The following is a 23809-nucleotide window of genomic DNA, read 5'->3' as shown; positions in this document are numbered from 1 at the left end:
TTTATAACATCACAGGCTCTTGTTTCTAAGACATCTACTATTGCAAAGTGTGTGTGTGTGTGTGTGTGTGTGTGGTGAAAGAGAGAGAGAGAGAGAGAGAAACAGAGAGGGAGGGAATGCATACCTGATTTGAGCTCAAATCAGAAATATGTTTACTTCTGAGAACAAGATAGACGTTAAGCCTAACAGTGATGGTAAACACGGCTGCCACCCACTGTGTGCTACCATTGTGTGCTAACACGCGTCCCGTCTACATGACCACAATGCAGGAGTGTGAAACAGGCAAGTAAACTCAGCAATTACCACAGAAGCACTAGGATAAGGGTAATGAAGGGCTTGAGCGGTCCTGGGAAATTTCTCAGTAAAGGTGCTACATAAGGTAACTCCTTGATGGATACTGGGGTGATGGAGAGATGTGGAGAGTGGGGTACTAAGAATGAGAGGGTGGGAATGGGTTGGAGACCAGGGGATAGCATATGTAAGGCCTGCAGGTAACTTCATACATTCCACAATGGCTGAAGGTTTTAATTACAATTTTACAACTTTTATCCATTTTCCTATTTTCCTACATAAACGCAGACAATTACATCATTATATACATACTGCTTGGACCCAAAACCTAATTCATGGCTGCCAACTCCTCCACATATAGGCAACAAGAAAAAGGGCAAATGCCACACAGCTGTGACATCCAAAAAGGCTTCTTTCTATTAAATGCAACCATGAAATGATAGGGTTTAACAAAGATTCATTGAAGTCTCATCTTTCAAGCACAGTGCAAGTTTAAATAGATTCCAGCTCCATTCAATCTCAGCTACAGGGCAATCATAAGTGTAACTAACTCCTACGTCTTTCATCTTTTGACAATGAAATTAAAATATTGCTTCATGCTACAGTAAGAAAGAACACCCTAAAATAAATAATCCCGAAGTTGAAATAAAACTGAAAATAACAGCAGTGCCTTTCTGAGACGGTGGGCGGCAATGTTAATGAATGGAGGCTTTGCATACAAACAGAACAAACACATTGATTTGGAAGGAATTCGGAAAGAAGATTTAAATTAAACGATGGACAGCAAACAGTTCAGCACCTGAAGCCACAAGTAACCAATTTAGGTAAAAAGAAGAATTTATTTCCTAAAAGCATCGGAACAACAGGACAATATGGAAGAAAGCTGCTGTTCACCAGAGATCCCCCAAAACAGAAAAGTTAAGGTAATTAAACGTGGGCCTTATCACTTAGGGTGAGATGGAAATGGATCCTTTTAGACCATTAAGCTCACCCTGCTCCTGGTTTGGATGGAAGGGAATCCCCCGGGGACAGGTTTTAGGCTTTCCTCATTATGTCCCTTAAAGAGAATGGGTAGCTTTGCAAGGCAAGACAAAATTATCTCCATTTCACTTCATTGTTCTCTGTGTCCATGCTACTGATGATGACATGATGACCTCTTACATTTTTGTAAATCAGGCCCTTTGATTTTTCCTGCAGTGTCAGCCCAAAAGGCTCCACCAAAGATTGGATATCTGCTCTTAACTTTTTGAACCCCTTATCATTCCCAGAACGAAATGAGGTCCATCCATTCCATGTTTTTCTAGTTGGGAAGCACTCCCCGGTCAGTTCATGCACCTCCTTCCTTTCGTCCACTCTGTTCATCCTCTCTTGGAAATCCAATCTTAACCCACAGAAAACTAATAATATTTGGACTTGGCAGCTTTAATAACTCGGAAGAGATGATCATCTCTTACATCGCTTGAAGTTTCCTCTTCCTTAGACATGTCCTCCCTAGATTTTGGATCACCCAAACATCCCAATTCTCAGTCACTCATTCCTCTTTACGTATAAAAATTAAAAAAAATAAATAAATAAGAGAGATGCTATTTCTCAGAGTTATCATTATTATCCACTAAGAAAACTCGCTTGTTCTCTGGGATGAAACTCACAGTAGAAAATACATACTGTTACTTGTTTTGTGAGCTTTTCTTTTTCGGGGTCATTTTTATTAAAAAAAAAAAAAAGACTCAACAGATAAAAGAGAAAAAGACAACAACTGAAATTAGATTTATGCTGGTATTTCTTTTGGCAGTAAATGCAACCAAAACATGTGAAAACAAAAATCAAACCAAAAACTCTGAAAATCAGTGAAGCACATAACTAAGAGCAAAAGCTTTGGTGAGTTAGACTCTGCAGTTTTCAGCTAAATGTGAATATAAATACACTAACAGTGGAATCAGAAATTGGAGACATTCCTTTGTGGGATAGAAACAGTCAAAATACTCGAGCAGATTCCAAACTGCTTGCTATGAAAAATCCTTGCTTTGCCTGTAAGGAGACTAGGGCTCTTCTCCACGCCGGGGAGATGGGGTCTTCCAGCCCAGACAAAATAATGCTTAGGTTTCTCAAACCGTCGTAACAGAATGTCAGCAGCACCGTCTGCTCACCTGGTTTCCAAAAGGCACATACGGATGCATCTTCTTGCCCAGATTCTCCTCCCTCTTTGGGGCTTTTCCCTTCCGTTTGGTCCTTGGTGTGCACTCCGAAGTTTGTCAAATGCACACTGGAGGCCACTGAAGACTCGTTGCTGAAGAACAGCTTAATAATGAATTGAATTCTTATCTATTAGGAAGGTTTCCTTAAAAAAAAAACTCTCTGCAGTGTATTCAACTTGCACAGCTCCAATCATACACCTCAGACTGCGGTAATGTAGAAGTTATTTCAAAATTAAGACCTCTGTTAGTAAATACTATTTGCTTAAAGTTTAAAAATTAGAATTAGACCCTTTATACTAAATTGCAAGCTCCATGTGTCTTTATCTGCTTGGGTAAGTTGAAACAGAGGAGTCTGGGTCTCATTTGTCATTTAGAACCACAAAGAAACCTCTAGGAGCAACCATTTTTGTTCTTTTTGTTCCATATAGGTTTAAAATGTGCTCTGAAAGCACAGTGTTGTCACAACTGAGATGTGGGTGGGTATTATGAATAATTAAATGAGAGTGCAGGAAGCAATACAGATTAAAGAAACACAAGTTCTTAAAGAATGTGTAAAATTCCAATCCCATTTGAAACGTAGCATTTTTGAAGAACATTAGCGAGGGTCTCTATAGCTAATGAGTTGAGTGACTCTAGGTAAGACATAATCTGTGTGGAGATGTATGTAAAATTAGAATTATGTGTGAGAAAACTATAGCTGAGGAGAATGCAAAGCAATCACAAAGTAAAGAAGTGGAACATAAATCATGAATATGATCATTAATTGAGTGATAGAAGAAAAATTATACCAACTATATTATTACTCTGTCTTTAATTTTCTGTCTTCTCCACAAGATTCTAAGACTGTGAGGCACGGATCATGTCTATCTTGACCACCATTTTATCTCTTGTGCCTAGTACAGTGCAGATTAAGCATGGGAGGAAAGACTAGATGAGTTTAACTGTATCATCTGATACTATTATACCTTGATGGTCTCGTCTTTCAGCAGTTTGTTAATGTAACCGATGCATCTGTACCCTCTATAATATAAAAACAGGAAGGGTTGCCACTGGGGATGGTTGAATATGTAAAAAGAGAAGGTTAAGTCTTGCATAAAAAATTAATTTCTTGAAATATTATTAGTGGAAAAATAGGTATAAAGTCTTCCATTATTGATAGTGAAGACTTACATCACAAGGAAAGGGTCAATGGTTAGTTAAGGTCAAATGAAAAAACTGTATAATAATATTATATACAGAAGTTATTCCATTTAATGAACATGGATTACAGAAGTTAACCTATTTAAATTTCTCAACATTTCTATGTGATAGATACTATACCCATTTTAAATAAGAAATTAAAGCATAAGGAAGTTAAATGACTTATTTAAAGTAACATAAACTATAAGCTGGAAAACTGGGATTTGAGTCCTGCTATCAAGGGTTTTAGTGTCAGCTCTCTTTCTAGTATACATCTCACATTAATTGAGAGTCTGCCAACTACCAGATGTTGACTGAGCACTCCGTGTGTAAGAAGGCAACTTGAACAGACATCAGTTAGTAAGAGATGTCTCCCTCCAACAAGTATAAATAATACAGGATAAAGATACATTCTGAGAGGTTGATATAATTTTTATCCTGAAGAAAAGTAAGTCTTTAAGGGCCTGAAACCCATTTATAATAAATGAATTGTGTAAAAATCAACAAAAATAAACTCCTTAAGATTTATGCTTGATGAAAGCTCATAACAGTTAATGGTATGAGTTAAAGTGCACAAGTGTCAATGGTATTAAAATGTCCAGAGAAGGAAATCAGGCCTGAGTAAGACAGAAGGCTTAGAGACTCAGCTGTGCAGTCATCGATGAGGTATTCATGTTCAGTAGGACTACTATTCCTCTGTTTTGACATCTTCATGTTTAGTGGATATAAGGTTCTGCTTTGCTTTCACTACAAGGAAGGAAAGGAGCTGAGTTTCATGAGCTAACCCTTCAGTATCTTCAGTATGAAAGCAGAGGTCCTAAGCAGGACTTTCATTCATCAGGAACCACTACCCCAAAACCTTCAAAAAATTATGAAAACCTTTATAATGTCCCCTATCATTCCCTGATTTTATTACCATGGAAATTAACAGAAATTCCTTCAAATACAAAGGGGTCTGTTCTTTAAAATCTATAAAGGAAAAGGCAGCTAAAGAGACTTCCTTGCTTCACAGTAGGCTTGGGGAGGAAAACAGAAGATTAAAAAAACAAATAAATAAAACTGAAAGGGACCTATTGGATGAGTATAGCCAATGAGTAAGAGAAAAATATCTTAAATTCCTGGGACTTCGGGACAATACAGAAAAGAATCAGAACCTCCAAAAGGCCCTGAGCCTGAGCTGCAGAATTATCCAAGATGATTTACACGCAATAGGTATTTTTTTTTCCTTAATCAGCAAAATTTTGCAGCTTATATTTCAATGATATGGAGCAATGGTTGCTCTCACCTAGAGACAATTTTGAGACCCTGCAGAGACATTTGACAATGTCTGTAGACATTTTGGGTTGTCACAGTTTGGGGAGGGGTTAGGACAGTCCTCTGGTATCTAGTAGACAGACACAGGGATATTGCTAAATAAACATCCTACCATGCACAGGACAGCCCCTTCAGCATATAATTAAAATATCAATAGCGCCAAGGTTGTAAAACATTGGAGTAAAGCAGGAATTAGAATCTAATCTTTTTTTTATGGGCTCTTTTCAGATTTCTCTGATACATCAGACTCAAACAGAGCCTAACTAGCAAACTTCAGGAGTGACCTTGTTACAAGGTGCATCATTTGTCAGCATCAAATTCACAATCCTCTTTCTTATTTAAAATCTACCGTTAGTTATTTCTCCCCCAAAAGGCTTCTACAATTTAACAGTCAGGACATGTTATGGCTGTGAAATAGATGTCCCTATCATCCTGCTTAAGATGGGAAAAGAAACATTCTGTAGTGTTTATAAGTCATAAAGAATTCTAAATATCTCCCACTCAACACATTGAGGCAAAATGATGGTTCAATTTCTGTGCTGGGTGGCACTCTTTCATACCATTATGTGTCTTGTGAACGAACCGTACGTAATGCACTATCCTCCTTTAATCAAATCTGCATTGTAATTTCTATAAAAAAATCAATTAAACACAAGAAGCAATTACTTATTTTTTATCACAGTATAATTTACTTTCCCAGAACAGCAGCATGGAAATGTGAGAAAGATCTCATCTATGTCAGTGTATTTAAATAAAGTGTGCATATTTTTAAAAGAAATGGAAAGGAAACACTGCCAAATGTGCACCAGATCACCTATACATAATTCTCCATCTGCATCAACTTTATGGATGGGTAATATGGTTTAATAGCAGAAGCCCATAATTTTTTCTGAAAAAAAAGTTTTTAAAAAAATACTCAATATTATGCCTGAAAGCCTTTCTCAGATTCCTACAGTTAAAATATAATTAGGCAACAATTTGCTCACCAACCTCATCAAATCAGTTTTATGAATGACCCACTTAGGTGCCAAATAAACCCTAAAACGCAATTTCTCCCAAGCCTCACAAATCCGTCCTTCTTTGCACTTCCATACCTATCTCTACTCATCACAGTCATCAAAGAATTTTATTAACTACTTGCTTAGTTTGGATTTATGTTAGTTTAGGAGACTAACTCAGTGTCCTTCCAGCTGGGCTCCTCCAGTCTTTTCACTCAAATTCAGGCTACATTGTGGATCAGTGGTTCCCACACTTGAGTCAGCATCACACCACCTGGATGTCTTATTTAAGTAGGTGTGGGGACCCCAAAATTTGTAATTCTAACAAGATCTCAAGTGATGCCAATGCTACTGGTCTGGGGAACACACTTTTAAAAAGCCAATTTTCATCATTATGCAGTAATTTATATGCATTCTTACCCACTCTGTTACAGGCATCAGCTCATTTTTCTCTTTTACTTTTACATTATCAGTTTCTTTCCTCACTAGGAAACTAAGATTAATCCTCTCCCACTTGGATGACTGCATTTTCTTTCTTTGTTTTTCCTTTTTCCTTCTCTCTCTCTCCCCTCCCCTCCCCTTTCCTTCCTTCCTTCTTTCCTTCCTTCTTCCCTCTCCCCTATTCCTCTCCTCCCTTCCTTCCCCCCTTCTCCTCCAACTCTTCCTTTTCCTCTGCTTTTCTTTCTCCTGATTTTATGTCTTTGCTTATGTTTCTTGTATCATTCTATAACTCTCATCTCTTTTGACTTCACATTCAAAGCTCACCTTTGTCATGAAAGCATCTCTGATTCACCTTACTTACTACAAATCTCTCCTTCATATTCAGTCACTCAAGACATGTATTCACTTTCAAGACACTCCTTTGTACTCCTTGGTACGTTACTTAGTAAATCATAGTGTTTGTGTATGCCTATGATACGTGGCCCTAATTATATTATTATATTATTTACTATAAACATTGTTCCTTGTCATGACAATGCCTGCTGGAACGACTGGCTCACAATTAGGGCACAATAAACACGGTTAACTCAGTGAGTTAGGGTCTCAAGGCAGGATTCTATCAGTCAACAATCCAAAGTTCAAAAGATATCTAAACTAGCACTACAACCAAAGCCACCAGCCATGTCCAGGGGAAGTCAGCTCCAAAACACAGCGCTGCTTCAGTTTCCTCCATAGATGCTGATATTATCCTGTTAATGGGGAAACTGTATGGAAGAAAGGCCATATGAGCTTGGTGAGGCTGTCTGCAAGTACGCTCTCTGATAGGGATTTCAAAAATTGCTTTAAGCATGTTTAAACACTCCTAAAATGACCGCTGTCGATAGAAAAAAAGAGGAACTCCTAAAGTTAATTTTTATGCTTCTTTAATAGCCTGGTTTGCTCTAACTCATAAATGAGACAGTTTTAAACTATTCTGTCCTGTCTGCATGCCACTTAGTTCTGAAGAAAAGCAACTTCGGGATGAAGACCTTCTGACCACATGGATGATGTAGGAATCACACCAGGAAAGGCCTTTAAAGGCTGATCAAAGTTTCCTTGGGGCTCCTGCTCCCTCTCCCGCCCCACCCTCCCACCCTTTGCCCTCTCCCTCTGCAACTGCCTCTCAGATGGCTAATAGATGGTAAATTGTCTGAGGGCTATAGAAAATTTTCACACAATGTCAGTAGTTGTTAAAAAGTTTGGCTTTTCCCAGATGATTCCACACAAATGAGGTAACAGAGGAACTCTCTGACTGGTAAGGAATTTCTGTGAAGGTGCCAAGGCATTTATATTTAAAAGTTGCTGATCTGATTTAAAGGCCCAATGTCATAGTTCCTTCACATCAATAATCAGACTTTCTACTTTAACTTCTTTTACAGTCATGTCATAAATCCATGCATTTGTGGGGTTTTTTTGGTTTCTTTTTTTCCCCTGACTGGTTTGTAATTTAATTTATTGTTACATGGAAGCTTAGACTGTGGATTTTGTCTTATTATTTGTAAGTCACAGACATAATATCAGAAATGTAGTAATGACACTTACAACAAATTTCAGGTTTAGTTAGACAGTGGTTCTCAACCAGGGGAGATTTTTATCTCCCAGAAACACTTGAAAATGTCTGACAACATACTGGCTGTAACAAAGGAGAAATGGGTTTCTACTGGTATCCAGTAGAGGCCAGACATGCAGGTAAACATTTTAAAAGCACAGAGCAGCTCCCTCAGCAAAGATTTAAGCAGTGTCAAATGTAAGTAAAGCCAAGGGTACATCAGAGACCTGGTACATTACAGGCACTACACGAAGGCTAGCTTCCATTCATTTAAATAAATCTTGGCTACAAGCTTTTGTCAGAGAAAGTGATCATTCTAAGATAAACTTCCTCTGTGAAAATGTCCAGAAATTCCCAGTGTAAGCCAAGAGAACAGTCTTCTTGTACATAAATACTTCAGTAATCACATTCCTCTGCCCATATGAGAACTCAGCTATTTAAATATTTCCTTGATATTTGTTATTTATTTTAGGTGGGCTGGAGGTAATTATATGTGAAAAATAGATATATCCTGTTATCCCATAAAATATTTAGTAGGAGCAACAAAGCAAGCCCCAGTTGACTGGGAAATATTCACCCAATAAACAGTTTACTTAGAGAGAAGTAATAATAAAAAAGAATTTGGGGGAAAAAAAGATATATTTAACCACTTAGAAAACTTAAACAGCAATTAAAAAATATCCATGAGCTTTGCTGTTTTGATTTGGATGATTTAGATCATTAAAATCCCAAACAAATATTTTTCTCGATAATAAGTCAAAATGCATATATTGTTTTGAAAACTGCGTTGCATAAATAGAATACACTTCTATTTTTCTTAACCAGAGACTGCTTCTTAAATCTGCTTTTTTTTAAAGTCTTAGAAGACTTAGAAGTATTTCCTAGAAGCAACTGAGTTTCAGTACCACATGAGAAAGGAGTGATGACTTTACATGTCTCTCTGACCCAGGGCTTACTTTCTGAACCACCCGTCATTTTCCATGGACTGCTGAAACTCTCAGACTCAGCAAGCTAGCACTGAACATTCTATCTTCACCAAGAAAACTGGAACACTTGAGGAGGGAAACCTGAATGAGGAATTTTCCCCAGAAAATAAAGTCCACGGAAGCATGTCATGATTGACATTTCTAAACAAATTGGTTAAGCCATATGAGATACAACACCAAGGTTAATTCTGTGTCTCAAATGCTGTAAAATTACAACAGTCTAGACGGGCTCTCTTTTAAATAATAGGTTACAAAGTCATTAAAAAGAAATGTTTAAGTATTAAAAAAATTCAAATTTTAACCTGTGTTATCACAAGATTGTAAGATCTTCATAAAATAATTTGAGAAGCCTTTTCTACATTGATACTTCAGTTGTTGGTAGCAATTGCTGAAAATTTGGTATTTTTTCCTTTATTGATACAATGTATCTAAACACTGTGGTACAATTCTATCTTATCTAACCTGGTAACTTTTCCTCTTGTGAAACTTGAAAAAAATTAGTATAGGTGAATTTCCTCTGCTCATTTATATATGCAGTGAGACAATACTAAAAATAAGTTGATTTGATAAATAAATGAGTTAGTTTCAAGTTTTATTCCAAGAAGCATATTAAATTTCACAAAATTTTGTACTATGTTTGGATTCTTGTAAGAAGTAATTTTTGACTTTATATTTTAAGAAAAGGTAATAATTTTATTCCTACAATGATGGAACAGTGGAAAAGCACATTGACCTGAGGAAACACCTGCTTATTTTTCAGCAGGGAAGGAGAGCTGACCGAAAAAGCAGAGAGAGGGAGACTGTGTGAGAACTCTAATGCAAAGCAACTTGAAATCTGAAGTAAGCTAGGAGGATGTGATCAGTGAAGAGAACTAGTTTAGGAAATATTTGTTGGAATTACTCCCCATGTCTAATTTTGTGGCACTTCAAGATACTCTCAAATTCACACACACATACACACACATACACACATACACACACATACAAACACATACTCACATGCATGAGAATTTAAATTTTTAGTTAAACTTACTTACATTTAAAAGATACGGTGTATGTAATTTGTGGAAATAAATGACAGAAGCGGTTTCAGAAAATGAATGCTGAACAATCAAAATTATACAAAAGTCAAAAGTCACTATTTTATGACTCTTGACTCCTGAGCAGGAATACAGACCATCTTAAACTTGCCACTTTGACCATTTTACTTCGATCCACTGCTCGTGTTGGCTTCAAAGATATTTTGACTTTTTTAATGTACACAAGCATACCATCAGAATTTATAGAGACTTTTCTCAAGTGACTTCCATTAAACTAAATCAATTGCTTAATTTTCTACACAGCAAAGTGACACCTTCAGTTTTTAAATTTCCCTTATTCCTGAAGATTATCATTATCAATTATTTTCTACATAAATGTTATAACAAATTTAAGCCACTATATCATAATTTTTAATTTTTATTATATTCTAAGATTTTTGTTGTAGTTGTTGTCAACATTTCTACCAAAACCAATTTTTCTGAGTTAAACTTTTCAGATATCAGTTTTTGTTCAATATAAAAAATTACCTATGATAAGTGTTATTTGGTTTTAAAAATGTATATGTGGTTATGTCTAAGAGCAGTATGTACTGTGACTTCTTTTTCTTGGAGTAAGGCATTGGGTAAAAGCTCCAGATTTTGTATATCTTTCTTGGGTGAGAAATCTAAAATTAAAAATTTCTGCTCTGAAAAAGACACTATCAACAGAAGAAACAGACAAGCCATAGGCCGAAAGAAAATATTTGCAGAAGAAATATTTGATAAAACACTATTACCCAAAATAAATAAAGAATTCTTAAAAGTCAACAACAAGAACACAACCAGACTCAAAAATAGGTCAAAGACCATAATAGACACTTCACCAAAGAGTATATATGATATGCAAATAACCATATAAAAATATTTTTACATCACATGTCATCAGGGGAATGCAAGTTCTATCAACAATGAGACACCTCTGCACACCTATTAGAATGACTAGAATTTGGTACACTGACTATGCTAAACTCTGGCAAGGGTGTGGAGCAAGAAGAACAATCATTCTTTGGTGGTGGGAGTGCAAAATGTTAAAGCCACTTTGGAAGACAGTTCGGCAGTTTCTTACAAAATTAACCACATTCTTACCATATAATCCAGCAATCTTCCTCCTTGGTATTTACTCAAAGGAACAGAAAACTTAACATCCATACAAAAACCTGCACTTGGATGTTTATTGCAACTGTATTCATAACTGCCCAAACTTGGAAGCAACCAAGATGTCCTTCACTGGTAAATAGATAATTAAACTGTGGTACATCCACTCACTTACGGTCAATTAATCAAAGGAGGCAAGAATAGACAATGGAGAAAAAAACATCTCTTCAATAAATGGTGCTGGGAAAACTGGACAGCTACATGTAAAAGAATGAAATTAGAACATTCTCTAAAGCCATCTACAAAAATAAACTCAAAATGGATTGAAGATCTAAATGTAAGACTGGATACTCTAAAGTATCCTACTGAAAAACATAGGCAAGATACTCTTTGATATAAACTGAAGCAATATTATTTTGGATGTCTCATGGAGTAATGGAACCAAAAGCAAAAATAAACAAATGGGACCTAATTATACTTAAAAGTTTTTTCACAGCAAAGGAAATGATAAACAAAATGAAAAGGCAACCTACAGAATGGGAGAAAATATTCCCGAATGATGCGACCGACTAGGGATTAATTTCCAAAGTACAGAAACAGCACATACAGTTCAATATCAAAAAAACAAACAACCTAATCAAAAAATGAAGACATAAGTAGATATTTCCACAAAGAAGACATATAGATGGCCAATAGGCACATGAGAAGATGCTCATCATCGTTAATTATTAGAGAAATGCAAATCAAAACTACAATGAGGTTATCACTTCACACTGGTCAGAATGGCCATCATCAAAAAGTTTACAAATAATAAATGCTGGAGAAGGTGTGGAGAAAAGGGAACATCCTACATTGCTGGTGATAATGTAAATTGGTGCAGCCACTATGAGAAACGTATGGAGGTTCCTTAAAAAACTAAAAATAGACTTACCATATGATCTAGCAATCTCACTCCTCGGCATGTATCTGAAAAGATGAAAGCTCTAATTTGAAAAGATATGTGCACCGCAATGTTCACAGTGGCACTATTTACAATAGCCAAGACATGGAAGCAACCTAAATGTCATCGACAGATGAATGAATAAAGATGTGGCGCGCACACACACACACACACACCAGAATACTACTCAGCAATAAAAATGAATGAAATAATGCCATTTGCAGCAACATTGATGGACCTAGAGATTATCATACTAACTGAAGCAAGTTACACAGGACAAACATATGATAACATATGTATATGTATGTGTATATGTATATAAAACTGAATCACTTTGCAGTACACCTGAAACATTGTAAATCAACTATACTTCAAAGAAATATTAAAGTAACAAACTCTGGTACAATCAGACAATGAAATATTATTCAGCATTAGAAAGAAATGAGTTATCAAGCAATGAAATGACAAGGAAGAATCTTAAGTGTGTATTATTAAATGAAGAGAAGTCAATTTCAAAAGGCTACATATTGTATGATTCCAGCTACATATTTTATAACATTCTGGAAAAGGGAAAACTATGGAGACCCTAAAAAGATCAGTGGTTGCCAGGGTTACAGGAAGGGGTGATGAATAGGCAAAACACAGAGGAATTTTCAGGGAAGTGAAACTATTCTGTATGAGGCTATGATGGATACATCTCTCAATCTCGCTGTGAGTCTAAAACTGCTCTAAAAAAAGTTTATTTTAAAAAATCTTAAAAAAAATCCTAATTAGGTAAAGAGATGGACCAGTGTGTATAGTAAAGTTTAAATGGCAGGACTAAGCTCGAAGCCCAAACTAACTACCACATTAGACCTCTGGCCCACCCTCTTTTATTTGTCCTTTAAAAACAAAAACAAAAACAAACCTGAATTCTCTTGAGAGATTCACAGGAAAAAAAACTTAGTTTATATAATAATTTTGTTCCTAAAAAATTTTGTATGAGTCTTGTTTTCATTGAGTTTTTGTATTTGTATTTTCATTATTATTTTAGGACTGAGTGTGATTTAATGGAAACTAGGGCTAAGATTTGGTAAAGTAGTGAGTCTTTTCAAAAACAAAAATAATTCTTGATGTAAGTTTTGAAGAAATGTAAATTTTCTTGTATCAAGTTACCTTAGAGTAAAATCAAACCATAAAAATATGGTTTTATGGGTTCTGTGTCATGTGGACTCTCCAAAGCAGAGACAGCCAAAGGTTTTTAAGTTCAAATGTCATTATCTTGTCATCAACTTATAACAAGAGTCCTACAAACTTTGCCAGCTTTGAGATGTTAATAATTTGATATTTATGTGCACTGCAAACCAAACCCAACAAAAGAAAATAATATGTGATACAGAATTACAAGATCTTTCTATCATAAATCATAATTGGTCGAGCTGTGTCCCCCCAACAAAAAATAACTGTCAGTACCTCAGAATGTGACCTTATTTTGCAATAGGGTCTTTACACAGATAGTCAAGTTAAAATGAGGTCATTAGTGTAGGCACTAATCCAACATGATTGTTACCCTAATAAAAAGAAGATATTTGGACATAAGGACATACGCGCATGGAGGGAAGACAATGTGAAGACACAAAGTGAGAAGGCCTTGTGAGGGCTGAGGATGGGAGTGGTGTATCTAGAAGCCATGGGACACCAAAGAACACCTGCAAACAACCAGGAGCCAGGAAGAGGCAAGGAAAGATTCCCCTACAGGTTTCAAAGGGAAGCACGGCCCTGCTTTGATTGACTCCAAATTTCCAGCCTGTAGAACCATGAGATAATAAACAATTTTTGTTGTTTAACCCCCCCAGTTTTTGGTACTTTGCTAGGAAGTCCAAAGGAAATGATACACAACTTTTTCCAGTCTTTTCCAGTGGTAAAATTCTGAAACAATAAGAATAAAACCCCTACTTTTCTGCTTACTCTTCTTGTAAAGTCTGCCGGAGAGTCATTTCCTTTGATTTGATTACATTTACATACAATTTTAATTAAAGAACTACTAATACACGTTTCAAGTACAGGAAAAAATACACTTAATGAAGAGAGTCTCAATGATGATGATTTGACAAGTCTTTTTTGTCAGAAAAAAACTTCATTGATATATTTATTTATTTTTCCTGTTCTAATATCACAGAGAAAATTGGTGAAGATACTCATTCAAACCCCATCTGTCATCAACTGAATCTTTAACCATTAAAGGTATGAGTTAATAGATGTCTGTTCCATAGTTTCTTCAGTAACTCCTCCCAATTATTAATCATTTAAAGAATAGAGAATAATAATTTTCATCCCTTTGCAATTTCAGTGTATAATGTGTGCAGTTACTCATTGTGCACAATTTCCTAAGATGGTTTCAAAGCTGAAAATTCTCTTGAGTTCTCTCCCTTGGCAGAGAAAATGAATTTTTGGAAGATTTTCCAAATTACATCCCTGCAAATGGGGATGGTGAGCTATATAAAGCATGTTGTTTGAGGTCAGGATTGCTGAATGCTACTCTTGGCATCATCTTCAGATGTATAAAGTCATGAGGGATGCATACAGAAGATCGTAAGTGGAATGCTGGTATAGGTAAGCAACTTCTTTTCCACACTTAAGACACTGCTTTCAAAAACAACATGCACCTTTAACATACTTCTTATTTTCTTGATAACTCAGGGCTTTGATATTTTTGTTATTCTTTTGGGCTTTAGGACTGGGCCTTTTGACACATGAACATGTTCCATGCCACTCTGACAAACCTCAAAGGCTTTACTGCACTTTCCTTTAAATTCTGTCTTGGTTGACATTTACAGTATAATCCATTAGCCAAGCCCTTGCAATAACCACAGTGGAAAATACGGGAGATAAGTAAATATCACTGTGATTCTTTTACTGATATATTCTCCTACTTTTTACACTCTGAAAGAGCAAATCAGTTCTATTTGCTGAAATAAGTCTTACAGATATGATTACCAATTATAAAAAGATCGAGGTGCCAGTTTTTTAAAAATTGGATAGATTGTCAGCATCATTAAGATTAAGATTCTCTTGCTCACGCTTGGATTAGGAAGAACCATGGGATCTACAGACGTTAATAAGCAAAGAGGAGCTTATAATAACAAAAGCTGTCATTTATTTAATTTTTTATGGGTAAAAAGATATTATCTGATGCTCTGCAAACCATCACCTTGCTTAACGCTCTTAATAAACCTATGAAGTACATGTTATTCTAATTTTACATGTGATGAGTGTTATCCTCAATGACAGGTGAAAAGTACATGTCACAGGCAAAATGTGATGTTTTAGTCTTTCAGAATCCAAAGTCTGGATCTTTTTCAAACAGGCCACCTTGCTTTCTACACTGACATTTTTGGCCCCTGCCATAAAGTCAGCACGTCTGCTCATTGGCACTGTGAATACAGTGAATATTGTCTACTTTGAACAAAAATAGAAGGAAGTAAAAATTTCAGACCATCTTCAGGCAAAGTGAGGAGTACCTACATCTGGCCTTTTTTTGTTGCTACTTTTCTTTCTAATTCCCTCCTCTCTACCCCAACCACCAAATGGAAAATTTTGCTTCCATCTTCAGACACCTGGAGGAGATGCTATGCTCTCACTCTATTTATCTATCAAAATTTCTTCTCTCTCCAACCAATTCTCTTCCCCAGTAAAAACGTCAGCATCAACCACTGTTACCCAGTGACTGAATCTGTGGACAGAAGCCCCCTTGTTTCTCCTGGGCCAGTGTGTACATGTAAGAAGCAGCACTGTGGTACAATAAAGAGGGCAGGCTTTGGGGCCTGATAGTTGGGATTTGAATTTCTGTTCTGCCACGTCATGCCAGACTTCTTAGCCAGTTTCTGCCTCACTTTACCATTTGTAAAGTAGTGCCTATCTCAAAGGCTTATTGTGAGAATCAAATGAGATAATTTATGTGAAGTGCCTAGAATAATGCCTAGCACAAAGAAGGTAATACTGTGTATTAGCTTGTCATTATTACCCAAATGTAGCTCTCACTAATTAAAAAAAAAAAACTAAAAATGTCTTCTACACAAGGAATTGCACCAAATACCATGTAGAGGTATAAAAGAGTGATTGGGTGGGTGGGGGGCTCTTATTTTATACCACTGAAATCATAGCACATGAAGACTTTAGACTTGTAAGGTTAGTTCTATTAAGTAATAAAATGGGAAATATGTGTGAAGTATTTTAAGATGCTTAGTTTTAACACTGATATACTTCCCATTAATTAAACATGATTTCATTTTGAATTAATGGAGCTGAATAGGATATTAGAAAATGAAGAAAACTGAAATAAACATGTGCTTGATAAAAAACAGAGACAGAAATATTTATTCTCCAAAGACCATAAGAGTCTGGCTTTTGTGCCTTGTGATCCCCTGGGACCTGGCATGATCTACTCTGTTGACTTCTTTTACGCGGTATTCTACTCTCTTCCTCAGTCCCCAGGGCTTTAACAGTCAGATGGAAATATATTATTTTTATTTAGAGGCCATAGCTACACACATTTTTTTCTATCCTTCAAGTTGAATTATTTTCCATCTTTATTCACCACTTAAGTACATAAATTTGACTTTCATTTCAAACGATAGACAATATACAAATGTGTTTGAGTAAAGGACACAATTCATTGCATTGTACTTTAAAATCCACACTGTGAGTTATAAATAATCTGAAACCATGATAAAAGTGTATCTTTTTGAATTTAACAGCAGGTATAATTTTTTTCCCAATTTGCTGTAGGCAGGGCTTCAAATAATGTCTAAAGTAAAGATGGTCAACCTTATTATCACCAGAGGAAATCATTCACTGCGAATAAGCTTGACTGAAAAAATTACAGTTCAGAAACGTTTTGTCAACTAATGATGGCTTTACTGTTTGTAAACCACTGCTTCACAACTTAAGACATATAAGATTGTATTTAATCATTTTGGTATGAAAACTCTTTATAATACATACTTTAACCCTGCTATTTAATGGAAAATGACAAAATGCATATTTATATTTATTTGCTATTGTTGCTTTACTCAAGGTCTGTTCAAATGTTTTACTTTTACATAAACTGAACTTTTCCTCTCTGCTTCAGGAGTATATGGCTGGAAGGAATATATATGACCCTAAAAATGACAGATGTATGACTTAGCTGAATGATTGCTCTGTAATTTCCCTTATGAATATTTCAACAAAGAAAAAGCTAAGCCAACAAAATAAAAAAGAAATGTTTCTATATCAATGTGTCTATTGATAATGGGTTGCAATTCCCCCTCTAACTAAAAGCTGGATGGCTTCCCTTCTCATTCTGCCTAATTCTCTCATTGAGCCACCCTGGAACACTCAAGACTAAAGTGAAATGCACTATCTATTCTACTAGGTACTCAAATTACATGATTTGAGACTTGAATATAACTTATCTTGTATTTTTAGCTCACTGTTGATAAGCATTAGCATGGTTGTTAGCTTCCTGAAGTCAGGTACTTTGCACTGCACGTCTAATTTACTCATATGATATTTAGTCCAGTATGAAAAATGCTTGCAATTAAAAGCATAATTTGTGACTAATTAATTTGCTTTATAGGTGGAATTATGGAGGTAAAATGTATTCCTAAAAGCCTTGAAATTTATATAAACTACAGTATCCTTGAATGCTTTAGAAAAAATCAATGGATTAAGCACTGGAAACTCTTCAAGTCTCTGATTCAGCTTGAAATATTTTATTAGTTCTGTCTCTTCTCCCTCTCCTTCACCCTTTCTTTACTATTACTTCTCTCTCAGGTACAAAGATGAAAAAGAAATACAGTTATTAAAAAAAAAAATTTCTGACCTCTCCTTTGGAGAAATCTTAACTATAACACAAATGATGATTATCAAGTTGTGACAGGCTCTGGCCTTAGTAGCTGAGGCAGGTCATGCGGAAGATCAACTGATTAACGTCGAGAAGAGGAGGGTTCCTACCTCACTGATGACCTTCAAGGGTTCTGTGCCACCTCCGAAGGTATTATAATTATACCAACTGGCATGAATATTGTTAGTACACGAAGGGACAGTAGTAGCAGATGAGGTAGGTCCTTGTAGCAGACAGTTCCCCCAGCAAAGAACATAGACACAAAGAAGCTTTAAATTTTGTTAGAGCAGGAGCAGGCAAAGGGAGCCCACCAGCGTGCTGAACTTCTTTTTCCTTGGTCCTGCTGCACTAACACAAATCTGACCTAATACTGACTCCTCATGTCTTGGCCTTGTATTACTACCTCTAGCGATTTTTTTTTATGAGGGAGAGGTAATTAGGTTTATTCATTTATTTATGTTTGGAGGAGGTACTGGGGATTGAACCCAGGACCTTGGGTGTGCTAAGCATGTGTTCTACCACTTGAGCTATATCCCCTTCCCCTACCTCTAGTGATTCTTGACATCAACATATTAGCGTAATTTAAATCCTACCTGACTGCAAATAGGCATTACATCAGGTATAGAAAACTCAAATGTCTGCAAAGACCAAAGAGGACATGTAAATAAAGATGTCTATGAGCAAGGAAATGAAACACAACCAAACCAAAAATTATAGCAAGCGAGTACATACACATTATAAATACAAAGTTATCAGGCTCTACTGCACTGGGAAAATACTCAGGTAGCCTTTCTAAAACTTTCATGTTGGTGAAACAGTTGTATTTCAATTACAATTCAGGTTCATTGAAATGAATACTTTCAGACAAATTTATTCAGATTCACTCAGATAACTAAAATAATTGGCTATAATAGTTTAGATAACTAAAATAATTGGCTTAGTGGACAACTCAACCTCCTGACCTTCAACACATTGATTATCTTAAAACCATAACAGGCTTTAAGAACCTTCTGAACAAGAAGGCAGTAACAATTTTGTCAGGCACTCCAGGTAAACAATATCACATTGACTCACTTCTTATGAATATATGGAGAACCTTTTGGAAAAGTCTATTTCTAGAAGAGTGTTTTGAGAAAATACATTCTAACCTGTTCAAGTTCCTTAAATAGATTCAGTAGAACATTTTATGCAGTATACAGGTAAGTTTATAGATTGAGGAGCAGCTGAAAAGAGGCCCTTTATGGAGAAGAATGTAGACTTATTTAAAATTCATTAATAATGAGAGATTTATCAAGTTATTTGAATAAGGTAAGTCTAGCTGTCTGATACTAGAAGTTCTTAAAGTCAACTTAAGCATGAGGATAATTTCTTCTGAGAACAAATCAAGATACTTGAAGACCTCTACCTTAAGTGCCCTCAAAGCCATATATATGTCCAAATACTTGTACGTCATTACTCTCACAAATTCTACTGCTTAGGAATTAATAGCATGAATTAAAGATTCTGTGTCACGTGAATAGAGGACAGAAGTTGGGGAGGTGTTTTCCTAGACAAAGAAAATAATTCAACACATCTTTTAATTCATAATTTATTCTAGAAACTAAGTATTAACATGTCTATACTTCTTTTGTCTTCAGTTTAAATGTTATTTCCTTTTTTATTATTTAAAGGAAACGTTTAATGTTTCTGAGGCAATTATAATTCCTGGGGTAAAATCTGGTCTTGCTCTATACCTTCAGGCTTCAGGAAACATAAGAACACAAATTCTAACCCAGAAGAACAAAACCATTTCTGTGGACAATCAGCTTGAACACTCCTGGGTCAGATGAGAGGCTGACAGTTTATTGTGAAATACACATGTCCTAGAAAGCCAGATCAAGATCACTGACGTGCTGCACATTAATCGCCAAATCACTGTCAGATGGCAATGGTTAGAGGTCATCACCCTTCATGAGTTAAATCTAAATGGCTCTCTGAAGGAGAAATAACCCACCAAATTTTTGTTCTTTCATTGGTGGAAACAGAGGCACACCTGTCAATTTCCTATACAGAAGTACATTGCTGAGTGTATTCATTTGAGTGGGCTTTCAGGTCTTCTAATTGAATTTATTTACTGAACCTATAAGTGTATTCTCTTTCAATACATGCACATTCAAATACACAAAGATAACACGCACCTATCAAGAGAGGAATATGTACTTCAGATAATTTCATTGTTTCCTCCTATTATCTGCTACAAGCAATCTTTTTTTTTCAATTTTATTAGGTAGAATTGCTATAATTTGACGACACGTATACCATATATTGCATGTAAAAACATATATACAATATACTGCAAATACATATTTTTTAGTTTGCATATATGTTTTGATCATTGTTTCTAAGAATAATTTAGAGCTTTAGCTTTTAAACTTACATAGTTATCAAAGGAATAAAGCCAACCACAAAATAAGAATCAACAGAATGTGGTAATCCAATCATAAAGGACAGTCAAACGTGCTTACACAAATTCAAGAGATCAATGTAAAAGCAGTCTTTTGAGATTAATTGTTGGCCTCAGAGTACAAAGAATCTGAGATCCAACTAATCAGCTAATTCCAAGAATTCCCTTATTTGGTATAGATGCTGCTTTGAGGCTAAAGGATGGTACCAAGTATTGAATAATTTTTTTCCTTCAAAAGCCTTTGAAAGTTTGCTTTAAAGTCCCCCAAACACAGCACTGTTGTACACACGCACACACACATATACACACACAAAGACAGAAAAGTTCCTGAGTAAATAATATTTTGCAGTGTTTTGAAACTTGAGAGTGAACCAAAGGATGTTTATTACTGAGTTGTAGTGTCTTTTTGAAGAGTCAACACCTGATACTTCAAAAATGTTAATCTCTGCAATAAACATTTTACACTCAGAAATTCATCTTATAACATAAACAAGCAGAATAAGTAGCATTATTAGTGGAAATATCTGGCTGAGTGCCATACATATATTCAATTTCCTCTAAAATTTTTATCTTGCTTGATGCAACACAGAAATTAATCAGCATAATAAGTAAGCTAAACTTTAATAAAAGTGTTTGCATCTTACTTTGAGAACATTCATTAAGAAATTCACACTTTGGTAAGTGGGTCAGGTAACCTAAAATAATTTACAAGGTGGGGTAGTTTCCCATGGATAACGATCTCATTTTAAAAGTAATGATGTGCCCATTAAGTTCAGTTCTGAATACTGTGCTAGACAAGTATCAAGAGCACTGATATTCCTTCTTAAGAAAAAAGAGCGATATTAAGATTTTTTATCTGACCTCATAAATTTAAAGTAATTACAGTACCTTGAATGTCTTTGCATAAACTTTTATGTGACTCTGATCAAAGATAATAATCCAATGCAGAGCTGCAAAAGGTCAAATACAAAAGATAACCACGTACAATGAATAAGCTACCTTCTATCAGAGTAAACAGCATTTCATTAATTTTAAATAGAACATATATTTTTTTCTTTAATAACCTATTCGTGATGTCAACCTAAAGCACAAATGTGGCTTCATATTATATGAAATGTGAGTAGAAAATTAAAAATTCAGAAATAAGAAATTTCAGCATATACAGAAGTATGACAACTTGTGATTCTCTAGACTAGATGACTAACTCTTACTTTTATCTCAATGTTAAGAATCCCACCACTGCATGTACACCTTGAGGATCAGTTTAAAATGGAACTTAATACTTTTCAAAAAGCTCATACCTTTTTATATTATTTAAACATTTGGTTTCATGCAGTATACATTTAAATTAAATTAGTAAATAAAGCCATCTAAATATCAAGTCATCAGTCACTTCCGTGATTTTTAAGTAGATTATGGCTGGCACACAATAGCATGTGCTTACCAAGATAATGGTGAACTGAATATCTAATTACATGGAAACAATATCTAAGTGCTTACACATATACCTCCACATCAAACCAAATTGTTTCCCTTATAAGGAACAAGAGGTAAAGAAATTAGAGCAATTGGAGAAACTCTTAGAAATTACAGAAAAACAGCTTACACAAAAGCAGAGAAAAGTCCTGAATTTAATCTTAAGGAATTTGTTCTTTATCAGTCACTGACCAGTACACTTAACAGAAACCATGTTTTCATAAAAACATAGTGCATGCACTTATTGCATGCTGAGTTTTTTAGGGAAAAAAATCAACTCAAGTTAATATCAACCTCTAAGAACAAATCTTTTCTGATGGCAACTATTTAAGAAAACTACACTGACATTTGAGGGAAAGATTACTGACAATTTTCAGCTAGCAGAATATATAAATATTTATCTGATTTAAAGTAGAGAACACCATTCTAAGCATAAAAGCAATGGAAGGAATCACAAAGGAAATACAGACAAATCTAGTTACAGAAAGAAAAAGCTTCTAAGTATTTTTTCAAACACCATCAAGAAATGGACAGGCAAATAATAAATGCGGGAAGCCTATAATGTATTTAAGACAAACAATACATAGATTTCATATTTATTATCCTCTTAAGAACCAACACAAGGATGTACAGAACAACGGGAAAATTGGCAGAGCACATGAATGTTCATTTTACCATGAAGAAATTAAAGAGCAAACATTAAATTAGGTTTATGAAAAAAATATTCAATTAAATTTAAAAACACATGTGAGTCAATACTGAGAAAAATATAGAAGATACATATATTTACACATATCTTCCCTCTCCAACCCTCATCCCACCAAAAAAAGCCATCATGATGATAAGCATGGAACTTTCCTTCATTGAACTACTACTTATCGTCTTCAGTGCTTCTATAATTTTATTATTATGACTTAAACAACACATTTTCAGTTCTCCCTAGTCTATTTTTCATTAAGAAGCTTACTTTGCTCTGCCAAGATTAAAGAGGAGAGATCATAATCTAGTTTTAGTCAAAAAGTAAAGTCTTCTTGTTCTTAGCAAGAAAAGAAAAACATTGAGGGCAACAATTTGTGGAAGTTTAATTTGGGTCATCATCCCATCGTAGGATGACTATGGCAGTTGCATGGAAAGTATAGCAACCACGCACGTCATCAGTGCTAATGTATGATCAGGTTTTATTCTCCATTTTTTTAAATCAGGATAAATTTAAAACTTCATTCATTATCAAGGCTGAATAAAATCCAAAACGTCCATCCCTTTCCCCTTCTCACTTCCTAAGTCCTGAGCGTCTACTGTGAAATGAATTCATAAACCAAGAATGATTGCTTTTTTATTCCACTACTTACATATTTACCTGGCAAAACAGAAAGAGGCTGTGAAGTTCCTTCTGAAGGACCACCAAGAAGAACCCTGGGAAGTGGAGAATAATTTCTCGCAGTATACCATACTACATAAAACCCCTTCATTCTTATCCGCTTATTACTCTTTTTTAATTCATACCCATATCATATAAACATTCTGCTTGAAATGCGGGCAATCTCTTATACCACCTGCAAATATGACTTCAAGAGTCTCAACAGAAGATTTAAAATAACTGAAGCCCCCCCTTGCCAAAAAAATTCTTATTTTAAAGTATATAAGAGTATTGGATAACACTACTATTTCCTCAAATTATTATTTTTTAAGGTCAAGCACCAAATTAAAACCTTATTTTGTGTCCCTCTTATTTACCTAGCATTTCGTTGGGAATAAAGTGAATACCATGTATTTGATTCAGTTATTTATCTCAAAGGGAAAGAAAGTCCCAGAAAAATTCTAAGAACTATGTTGATGTACTATCTGATTCTACATTACAGAATTAGAAGGTTCATAGAAGAGAATTCTTAGAACTATGTCATATAAAAAGAATGTGTAT

General features: G+C 35.2%; 1 protein-coding gene across 3 annotated transcripts in view; it reads right to left on the bottom strand.

Annotated features, from left to right (window-relative positions):
* NRXN1 (neurexin 1) overlaps positions 1–23809 on the bottom strand; it is a 1026070-nt gene that overhangs the window by 803643 nt on the left and 198618 nt on the right. The gene's annotated exons all lie outside the window — the stretch shown is intronic.

The sequence above is a fragment of the Vicugna pacos genome, chromosome 15 (genome assembly GCF_048564905.1).
Source record: "Vicugna pacos chromosome 15, VicPac4, whole genome shotgun sequence".
Lineage (NCBI taxonomy): Eukaryota > Metazoa > Chordata > Mammalia > Artiodactyla > Camelidae > Vicugna > Vicugna pacos.
The sequence above is the reverse complement of the archived record's forward strand: the minus strand, read 5'-3'. Positions and strand labels throughout refer to the sequence as shown.